Source organism: Babylonia areolata, chromosome 1 (genome assembly GCF_041734735.1).
Source record: "Babylonia areolata isolate BAREFJ2019XMU chromosome 1, ASM4173473v1, whole genome shotgun sequence".
Classification (NCBI taxonomy): domain Eukaryota; kingdom Metazoa; phylum Mollusca; class Gastropoda; order Neogastropoda; family Buccinidae; genus Babylonia; species Babylonia areolata.
Window position 1 is genome coordinate 22624005 of NC_134876.1, and position 10000 is coordinate 22634004.

Sequence of the window (10000 nt, forward strand, 5' to 3'; positions counted from 1 at the left end):
AGGGTGGCGCTGTAGTGTAGCGACGCGCTCTCCCTGGGGAGAGCAGCCCGAATTTCACACAGAGAAATCTGATGTTATAAAAATAAATACAAATACAAATCCTTCTGCTTGTAGACACATACAAAAAGAAAAAGAAAGAAAAATGAATAAAATAAAATAAAAAATTTAAAAAAGAAAAAAAGCGGGACGAACAACAAACAGGAAAACACAGCCAGCCAGTACGATCGGTCCCCTGCAGTGAGAAATGATTGCAGCCTTCATCGGGTCACCATTCGTCATTAGCTCCACACCCCACATGACCGTCAGATGGCCCATACACCCCACCCCCCCTCCTCCCCACCTCCTGGGCACAGACGGGAGGGCAGACAGACAGACTGACGCGGGGAGAGGGGTAGGAAGGAGGGGGTGGAAAGCAGTGCTGAAATACGTCAGTGCACTCTGTGCACGGAGGCAGCCTTTGATCTGCTCTGGTCCTGGTGCCAACAGGTTCCTCATTCCCTGTAGCGCCGTTCTCCCTACCTCCCTCCCGTCCCCCACCCCCCAATGGATGTTGTCTGCATGGAATGTAAATCAGTCACAGGTATGTGGATGGGGTATATTATTGTTGGTCCCTTTTTGTGTGTGTACACAACAGAGGAATCGACTTCATTCACATGTAGCTGTTGCTTGCCTTTGAATTGGCTGGGGTGTTGTTCATGTTGCCCTGTATTATTTTCCCCTCCACCTATTTATTTTATCAATAAGCATATTTCTCAAGTTCCAGTCAAATTCTGCAATGCAATATAATGCAATGTCCAATCCATTCCAACCCCACCCAACCTGTCCCAACGCAAAAAAACACTGTGTAATTGTGATCACTATGTAATTGTGATTGATGCTCCTTCAAGGAGATTAATGGTACTGATAAATCAGCACAGTTGAAGAAACAAAATCAATGTGATAAAAAAAAAAAAAAAAAAAATCGCCATCAAGTGCCTGTGTCTGCACCAAAAAGGACGGCAAACAGGCTGCAGGCTGTTGCAGTGTGTGACTGGGAAGAGTATCGGATCCGATTTGTGACAGTTAATTACCCTCATCTGTCTGTAACAGCTGCTCACGCTATTTTTTCTTGCCTTCATGCACCAATCTCCCTACCACTCGCCCCCCCCGCCCCTCCCATCGCCCCACCCCCCTCTTCCCACGCCCCCTCTCCCTCCTTACCCCCATCAATATGCATCCTGGTATTTCTTTATGGCCATGTACTGGAGTGACGGCTGAATAGATGGGTAGGGGCAGGAAAGGTTGAAAGTAAAGAAAAAAACAAAAAACAAAAACAAAACTGGAATACATTTACAAGGTAAGTGCTATTTCTCTGTCTCTCTTTCTCAGTTTTATCCCTTTCTGTCTCAATCCCTCCCTCCCTCTTTCTCCCTCCCTCTTTCTCTCTCTCTCTTTCTCTCTCTCAGTATGTGTGTTTGTGCGCGCGCGCGTGCGCACGAGTGTGTGTAGGAGGCGAGGGGAGTGGGGGGCAAAGCAAAAAAAACAAAAAAACAAAACAAAAAAAAAAACAAAGCAAAGCATTGCAAAATAAAGCAAAGGAAAGTGAACCACCACCCCCCACCCCCCCCCCCCCAAAAAAAAAGAAAAAAAAAAAAAAAGAAAGAAAAAGAAAAAAAAAGACAAGACAAAATAAAACAAAACACATGACGATGACCAAGCGCATGAAAAACGACTTCCGCCTTCATCAGATCATCATGCATCATTAGCTCCATACCATACCATCTGATGGCCCCGACCTGCGGGGTACAGACAACAGTGCAGACACAGACACAGACACAGGGCAGACCATTGGCAGACAGAAAGACAGAGACACAGGTAGACGGGTGGGCAGACAAACAGATGGACAGGCAGACACTGTGGCAGACAGGCAGTAGCTGAGACAGACAAATATTATTATTTGGCAGACAGACATATGGGCAGACAGATCGTAGGACAGACAGATATTATGGCACACAGACAGTAAATACATACAGACAGATAGGTCAGACAGACAGAAGGGCAGACAGACAAACATGACAGACAGACGGGTGGGCAGACAGATAGTAAGACAGACAGATACTAGGGCAGACTGACAGATAGGGCAGACAAAAAAAAAACAAAAAAAAAAAACACCAACAACAACAGACAAACAGACTGGGTAGACAGACAATAGGACAGGAAGACATTAACAAAGAGAGACAGATATGGCAGACAGACTGACACGTATGACCGGCAGAAGGACAAATATGACAGATTAAAAGGGTAGAAGGACAGATGGGCATACAGACTGTAGGACAGACAGTAACAGAGATAAACAATAGGGCAGACAGACATGTTGGGCAGACGGACAGAAGGGCGGACAGACAGACAGGTAGGACAGACAGTAGGGTAGATAGACAGATTGCAGACAGACAGATAGAGCAGACAAACAGATAGGTCAGATAGCAGGGCAGACAGACTAATGGGGCAGACAGACAGCAAGGCAGACAGACTGACAGGTTAGACAGACATATTGCAGACAGACAGTAAGGCAGACAGACTGATAGGTTAGACAGACATATTGCAGACAGACAGTAAGGCAGACAGACTGATAGGTTAGACAGACATATTGTAGACAGACAGTAAGGCAGACAGACTGATAGGTTAAACAGATATTATTGCAGACAGACAGTAAGACAGACAGACTGATAGGTTAGACAGACATATTCCAGACAGACAGTAAGGCAGACAGACTGAAAGGTTAGACAGGCACATTCCAGACAGACAGTAAGACAGACGGACTGATAGGTTAGACAGGCACATTCCAGACAGACAGTAAGACAGACGGACTGATAGGTTAGACAGACATATTGTAGACAGACAGTAAGGCAGACAAACTGATAGGTTAGACAGACATATTTTAGACAGACAGCAAGGCAGACAGACTAATAGGTTAGACAGATATATTGCGGACAGACAGTAAGGCAGACAGACTGATAGGTTAAACAGATTTTTTTTTTTTTTTTTGTAGACAGACAGTAAGGTAGACAGACTGACAGGTTAGACAGATATATTGCAGACAGACAGCAAGGCAGACAGACTGATAGGTTAGACAGATATATTGCAGACAGACAGTAAGGCAGACAGACTGATAGGTTAGACAGACATATTCCAGACAGACAGTAAGGCAGACAGACTGAAAGGTTAGACAGGCACATTCCAGACAGACAGTAAGGCAGACAGACTGATAGGTTAGACAGATATATTGCAGACAGACAGCAAGGCAGACAGACTGATAGGTTAGACAGACATATTGCAGACTGACAGCAAGGCAGACAGACGGATATGACAGACAGCAAGGCAGACAAATGAATAGGGAAGACAGACAGTTGGGCTTACAGACAAATACGGCAGACAGACTGGGCAGACAGATAAATAGGGCAGACAGACAGCAGAGCAGGCAGACAGATATGGATCACACACTGAAAACAACAACCACAACAACAACAACAACAACAACAACAACAACAACCCCGAGAAACATGACGTTAGGGCAACCAGTGCAGTGCAGCAGCACCTGATCTACCCTGGCCCTGGTGCCAACAAGTGCACTATCGCCTGCAGTGCCTACCCCTCTTGGTACTGTTCGTAGCGAATGCGAGGCATTCACAGGCACGTGAGTCACCTAATTTTCTGTTATTCATCCAGAGCTCTTCATTGCACAGAATTAAACTTACGACAAATCGCTATCTTTGAAAATTTCAACAGTCATGTTTTTTGTTGTTGTTTTTTTGTTTTTTTTGTTTTGTTTTTCCCCCTTTCTACTCAAGTTTCTTTCTTTTTTTTATTATTATTTTTTTTTATCAGAATGAGGGAAATGTCGGTGACTGTCATTCATTTTGTCCACTTTCTTTGCTGCATGCAGCGTTCTTGATGTTTGATTAATATCTGTTGTATTATTGACTGTGATAATAAAGGTCAGTTGATTTGAACTTCAAACACACACACACACACACGCGCGCGCGCGCGCGCGGTCGCACACACACACACACACACACACACACACACACACACACACACACACACACACACACACACACACACACACACTAATATCTGTTGTATTATTGACTGTGATAATAAAGGTCAGTTGATTTATTTTTCAGAACTTCAAACACACACACACACACACACACACACACACACACACACACACACACACACACACACACACACACACATATATATATATATATATATATATATATATATATATATATATATATATATGAAGTTGTGCCTCTTTATTTGTCTATCTGCTTGTCTGTCTATCTGTATCTCTACTGATTTGTCTGTCTGTCTGTATTATCCCTCACTTCCCACTCCTTTCTGATGGGACAAGATGCTGAGGTGCCCTGTGCAGCATTCAATTTGCACACATAAAAGATTCAACAGCAACAAAAGGGTTCTAGAAATGATTTGTATATATTGACAGTGAAACGAATGCATTTGCGGACAAGAAAGGAAACAAAGAAACACAAAACAAACAAAACAAAAACACAAAAAACAAACAAAAACAAAAAAAAAAAAACAGAATGGATGACACTTCACAGTGGCAATGCACTTTCACTGAAAAGAGCAGCCCAAATAATTATTACAAAGAGAAACCAGGTGTGACTAAAGAGTGATAATACACAGATGCACCCTTGTAAATCACCCATTTTATTTTTTTCTTACTTTCATTTCAATGCTTCTGAGGATCGCGAACTAAAAAAAACAAAAACAAACAAAACAAACATCGACATCAAGCGCCTGTGTCTGCGTCCAAGGGAGGGCAAACAGGCTGCAGACTGTTGCAGTGTGTGACTGGGGAGAGCAGCAGATCCGATTTGTGACAGTTAATTACCCTCATCTCTCTGTAACAGCTGCTCATGGCCATTTTCCCTCCCTTCACGAAGCCCCTCTAATGTGCATCCTGCCCATAGTTTATGGTCTTTTACTGCTGTGGTAGCAGTGGTGCAAGAGAAGAAGATTAAGAAGAGGAGGAAGAGAGAGAGAGAGAGAGAGAGAGAGAGAGAGAGAGAGAGAGAGAGAGAAAGAGAGACAGACAGACAGACAGACAGACAGAGACAGAGAGAGACATAGTGAGAGAGACAGAGAGAACCAGACAGAGAGAAAGAGAAGCACACACACACAAAGAGAGAGAGAGAGAGGCAGACAGACATATAGACAGACAGACAGACATACATACAGAGAGAGAATCGGCTTACAAGGCTGGTGCTTTTGAATGGAATAAAATGTTCAGCTTTTCTCGTTTCTTTTTCAAACTGATCAAACTGATGACTTCTCCTCCCCCTCTATTTCCGTTTCTGTCTCTCACTCTCTCTTCCACCCATCTTGATTTTTTTTATTTATTTGTGTGTGTGTGCGTGTGTGTGTGTGTGTGTGTGTGTGTGTGTGTGTGTGTGCACGCGTGCGTGCGTGTGTGTTTGTGTGTGTGTGTGTGTGTGTGTGTGCGCGCGCGCGCGCGCGCGTGCGCGTGCGCGTTTATGTGCATATGTTTGTGAGTGAGTGAGTGAGTGAGTGTGTGTGTGTGTGTGTGTGTGTGTGTGTGTGTGTGTGTGTGTGTGTGTGTGTGTGTTGGTGTGTCTGTCTGTCTGTCAGTCTGTCTTTGCCTGTGTGTCTATAGATGTCTGCCTGCCTGAGTCGATGTGTGTCAGTGTGTCTCTCTGTTGTTTTGAATCCAAATCAGACCTTAGCACTTAATATGAATACTGTGTCTTCTTTCGTTCTTTTTCTTTTTTTTCCTTTCTTTCTTTCCTTCTTTCCTTCTTTCTTTCTTTCTTTCTTTCTTATTTCATTCTTTATTACTTTCTTTCTATCTTTCTTTCTTTCTTTTCTTTTCCATTCTGGCTTTCTTTCTTGCTGGCTTTATTCTTGTTTTTTTCTTTTCTCTTTTCTGTTGCCTGCTGGCATGTCTATTTGCTTTGATCTCTTTCTCTGACTCTTTATCTATTTTCCTGTTTCTTTCTCTGTTTCTCCTTGATTCTGTCTCTCTATATGTTTGTACGTAACCCCTTCTTTGTCTCTCTCTGTCTCTGTCTCTCTGTGTCTCCTGCTTCTTATTGTCATTCATTCATTCTTTATCTATGCAGCTTAGTGGCTTAATGCCACTGATCACCACGGCTTTAAAAAGAATCAGTCTGACAAATGAATACCACCATCAAGCGCCTGTGTCTGCACCCAAAAGACGGCAAACGGGCTGGAGGGGAGTGCAGTGTGCGGCTTGGGACAGCAACAGATCCGATTTGTGACAGTTAATTACCCTCATTTTTCTGTAACAGCTGCTCATGGCCATTTCCCCTCCCTTCACGAAGCCTCTCTAATGTGCATCCTGCGCATTGTTTATGGTCTACTACTTTTGGGAAAGTAGTGTTGTTGGGCAAGAAGAGAGAGAGAGAGAGGGCGAGACAGACAGACAGACAGAGACAAAGAGAGACATAGTGAGAGAGACGGAGAGAACCACTGAGAGAGAGAGAGAGAGAGAGAGAGAGAGAGAGAGAGAGAGAGAGAGAGACAGAGACAGAGACAGAGAGACAGAGACAGAGATAGAGAGAGACAGAGAGAGTACAAACGGCATTGCAGGCCAGTACTTTCGAAAGATGAATTTATTTTCAGACTGATTGAACTATGCTGCTCTGTCTCTCACTTTGTCTCTCTTTTTCTCTCTGTGTGTGTGTGTGTGTGTGTGTGTGTGTGTGTGTGTGTGTGTGTGTGTGTGTCTTCGTGCGTCTGCGCGTGTCTGTGTCAATAACTGTGTGCATGTCTGTGCGTCTGCGTGTGCACGGACAGAGGGCTGTTGCAGTGTGTGACTGGGGAGAGCAGCAGATCCGATTTGTGACAGTTAATTACCCCCCCCCCCTCTCTCTCTCTCTCTCTCTCTCTCTCTCTCTCTCTCTCTCTCTCTAACTCGCTCTCCCTTTCTCTCTCACTTTTTCGCATTATGTATATGTGTGAGACCACACATACACACACATTAACCAGGAAAGAGAGAGAGAGAGAGAGAGAGAGAGAGAGAGAGAGAGAGAGGGGGAAGAGACAGAAACGATACATAGACAGAGACAGATGGAGACAAAGAGAGAAGAGGGAAAGGATATATATATATATATATATATATATATATATATATATATATATATATATATATATATATATATAGGTAAGCAGGGGCAGAGAAGAACATATTTCCAGACACGGAAGACATCTGTAGTATTATTAAGCCCAGAGCAAACAACGGCCACATGCTGACGATAATGGTCTGTGCCATTACATGGGGCGAAAAACGCTACCGGTGTCCTGACAGTAACAGTTCATGGAAAGTATGTTTCATAACCACGAAAGTGCACTTTTGTGTGTTCGTTCTCTCCAGTCCTGTTACACCATCTCTTCTTTCTCTCTTTACAACGCAGTTTCAATTTCAGTTTCAGTTTTCTCAAAGGGGTGTCACTGCGTTCGGACAAACCCATATGAACTACACCCCATCTGAAAGGTAGGTGCCTGGCAAGCAGCATAATCCAACGCCCTAGTCGAGGCTCTGGGAGCTTGCACACATATTTGTGTACGCATCAGAGTAGATTTCGTCTGCAGAATTTCGCCAGATGTCAACACTAATGTTGCTGTGGGTTACTTGTCAGTGCGCCAAGTGCGTGCTGCACACTGGACCCCGGTTAGTCATCCCATCGGATGCCGGCTTCACAGAGATGGAAATCCTTGTGGAAGCCATGCTGAAACCCAGAAGCACCAGAAGCACGAGGGATGCACATCACGTTCTTGCAGCAGATGATGATCATGAGATTACGAACTGGCCACAGCAGTATCAATGGCCATCTGTTCAGGAAGATGAAGCTGACATCATATCACATCTGCCCCTGTTGTCTTCAAGACCAAAAAGCAGAACACACCCTTCAGACCTGTCACTTCCGGAAGGGGCTCAGAGACACAGTATGGCCGATACTAACCCTGCTGCATACCAAGCTCCATGGCTCTAGACAGAACTTGGAGAGGACGACACCAACACTACTGCACACCAAACTCCATGGGTCCAGACAGGACTTGGAGAGGACGACACCAACCCTGCTGCACACCAAGCTCCATGGCTCCAGACAGGACTTGGAGAGGACGACACCAACCCTACTGCAGACCAAGCTCCATGGCTCCAGACAGGACTTGGAAAGGACGACACCAACCCTGCTGCACACCAAGCTCCATGGCTCCAGACAGGACTTGGAAAGGACGACACCAACCCTGCTGCACACCAAGCTCCATGGCTCTAGACAGGACTTGGAGAGGACGGCACCAACCCTGCTGCACACCAAGCTCCATGGCTTCTGACAGAACTTGGAGAGGACGACACCAACCCTACTGCACACCAAACTCCATGGGTCCAGACAGGACTTGGAGAGGACGACACCAACCCTGCTGCACACCAAGCTCCATGGCTCCAGACAGGACTTGGAGAGGACGACACCAACCCTGCTGCACACCAAGCTCCATGGTTCCAGACAGGACTTGGAGAGGACGACACCAACCCTGCTGCACACCAAGCTCCATGGCTCCAGACAGGACTTGGAGAGGACGACACCAACCCTGCTGCACACCAAGCTCCATGGCTCCAGACAGGACTTGGAGAGGACGACACCAACCCTGCTGCACACCAAGCTCCATGGCTTCTGACAGAACTTGGAGAGAACGTCGCCGTTCAAGTTGTCTGGACTGACACTGTGAAGGTGCACACAAGAAGAAGAAAATCCAAACGACTATACCTTCAGTTTGATTTTCCACTCAAACTTGTGAAAAAAAAAAGGAATGACCGGGATTCGAACACAGGCCCTAACGGACACTGTATTGGCAGAGTAGTGTTTAGACCACTCTGCCATCTCTCTCCTTACACAATGCAGTGCAGTGGAACACAACATTACGCAACACGTAATGACACGGCACAACACAACACTTCACAACACTACACAATACAATACAATGCAATACAAACCAATACACTACACTACACAACACTACAATGCAATAAAAACCAATAACTACACTACACTACACTACTCTACACGACAATGCAATACAAACCAATAACTACACTGCACTACTAACAATGCAATACAATACCACACAATGCTCCAACATGCAGACAGCCACGCAGAAGCACTCTCATTGAAAAACGTATCCATGAATCTGCTGGAATCCCAGACTGAAGTCAGCAGCAAGAGGATTACACAACGCCAGCCTCCCAGGGATGTTCTAATGAGCAGGGCTTTGTCCTGTTATGTTGCAAAGCGCCTCATCTCCAACATTGCCGGGGGGCTTAAAAAAAAATGTTGTGTGCTGGTTTGAAAAAACAAAACAAAAAACACATGAGAGAGAGAGAGAGAGAGAGAGAGAGAGAGAGAGAGAGAGAGAGAGAGAGAGAGAGAGAGAGAGAGAGAGAGAGAATTACAAAACTGGGATAACAAAAGTTTTAATGTGGGCTTGTGTGTGTGTGTGTGTGCGCGTGTGTGTGTGTGTGTGTGCGTGTGTGTGTGTGTGCGTGTGTGTGTGTGTGTGTGTGTGTGTGTGTGTGTGTGTGTGTGTGTGTGTGTGTGATTTCGTGCCTGAGTTGGACAATAGTTCCAAACATTGTTACTCCATAGTTTATTCAGTGTACAAGAGGTGAAATCGTTAGCATTGTACGTGAGTCTTACTGATTAGAAAAGCAGCAAATTTCTGCACGGTGCCAATGTGGGGGTAATTTGGCTAATTGATTCTGTTGTTTGTGGGCTTGGCTTCAGCGTTTATCCTGCCATTTGTTTGACAGGTACAGGATCGCATCCGGAATTTACCACGTCGCCAATAACCTGTCCAATCTCAGCGATTGTAGTAGAATGCGCGGTGTACTTTCCGTTTCAAGTTGTCAAAGCGTACAGAATGATCCACCATAAAACCATCAGGTCGAAAT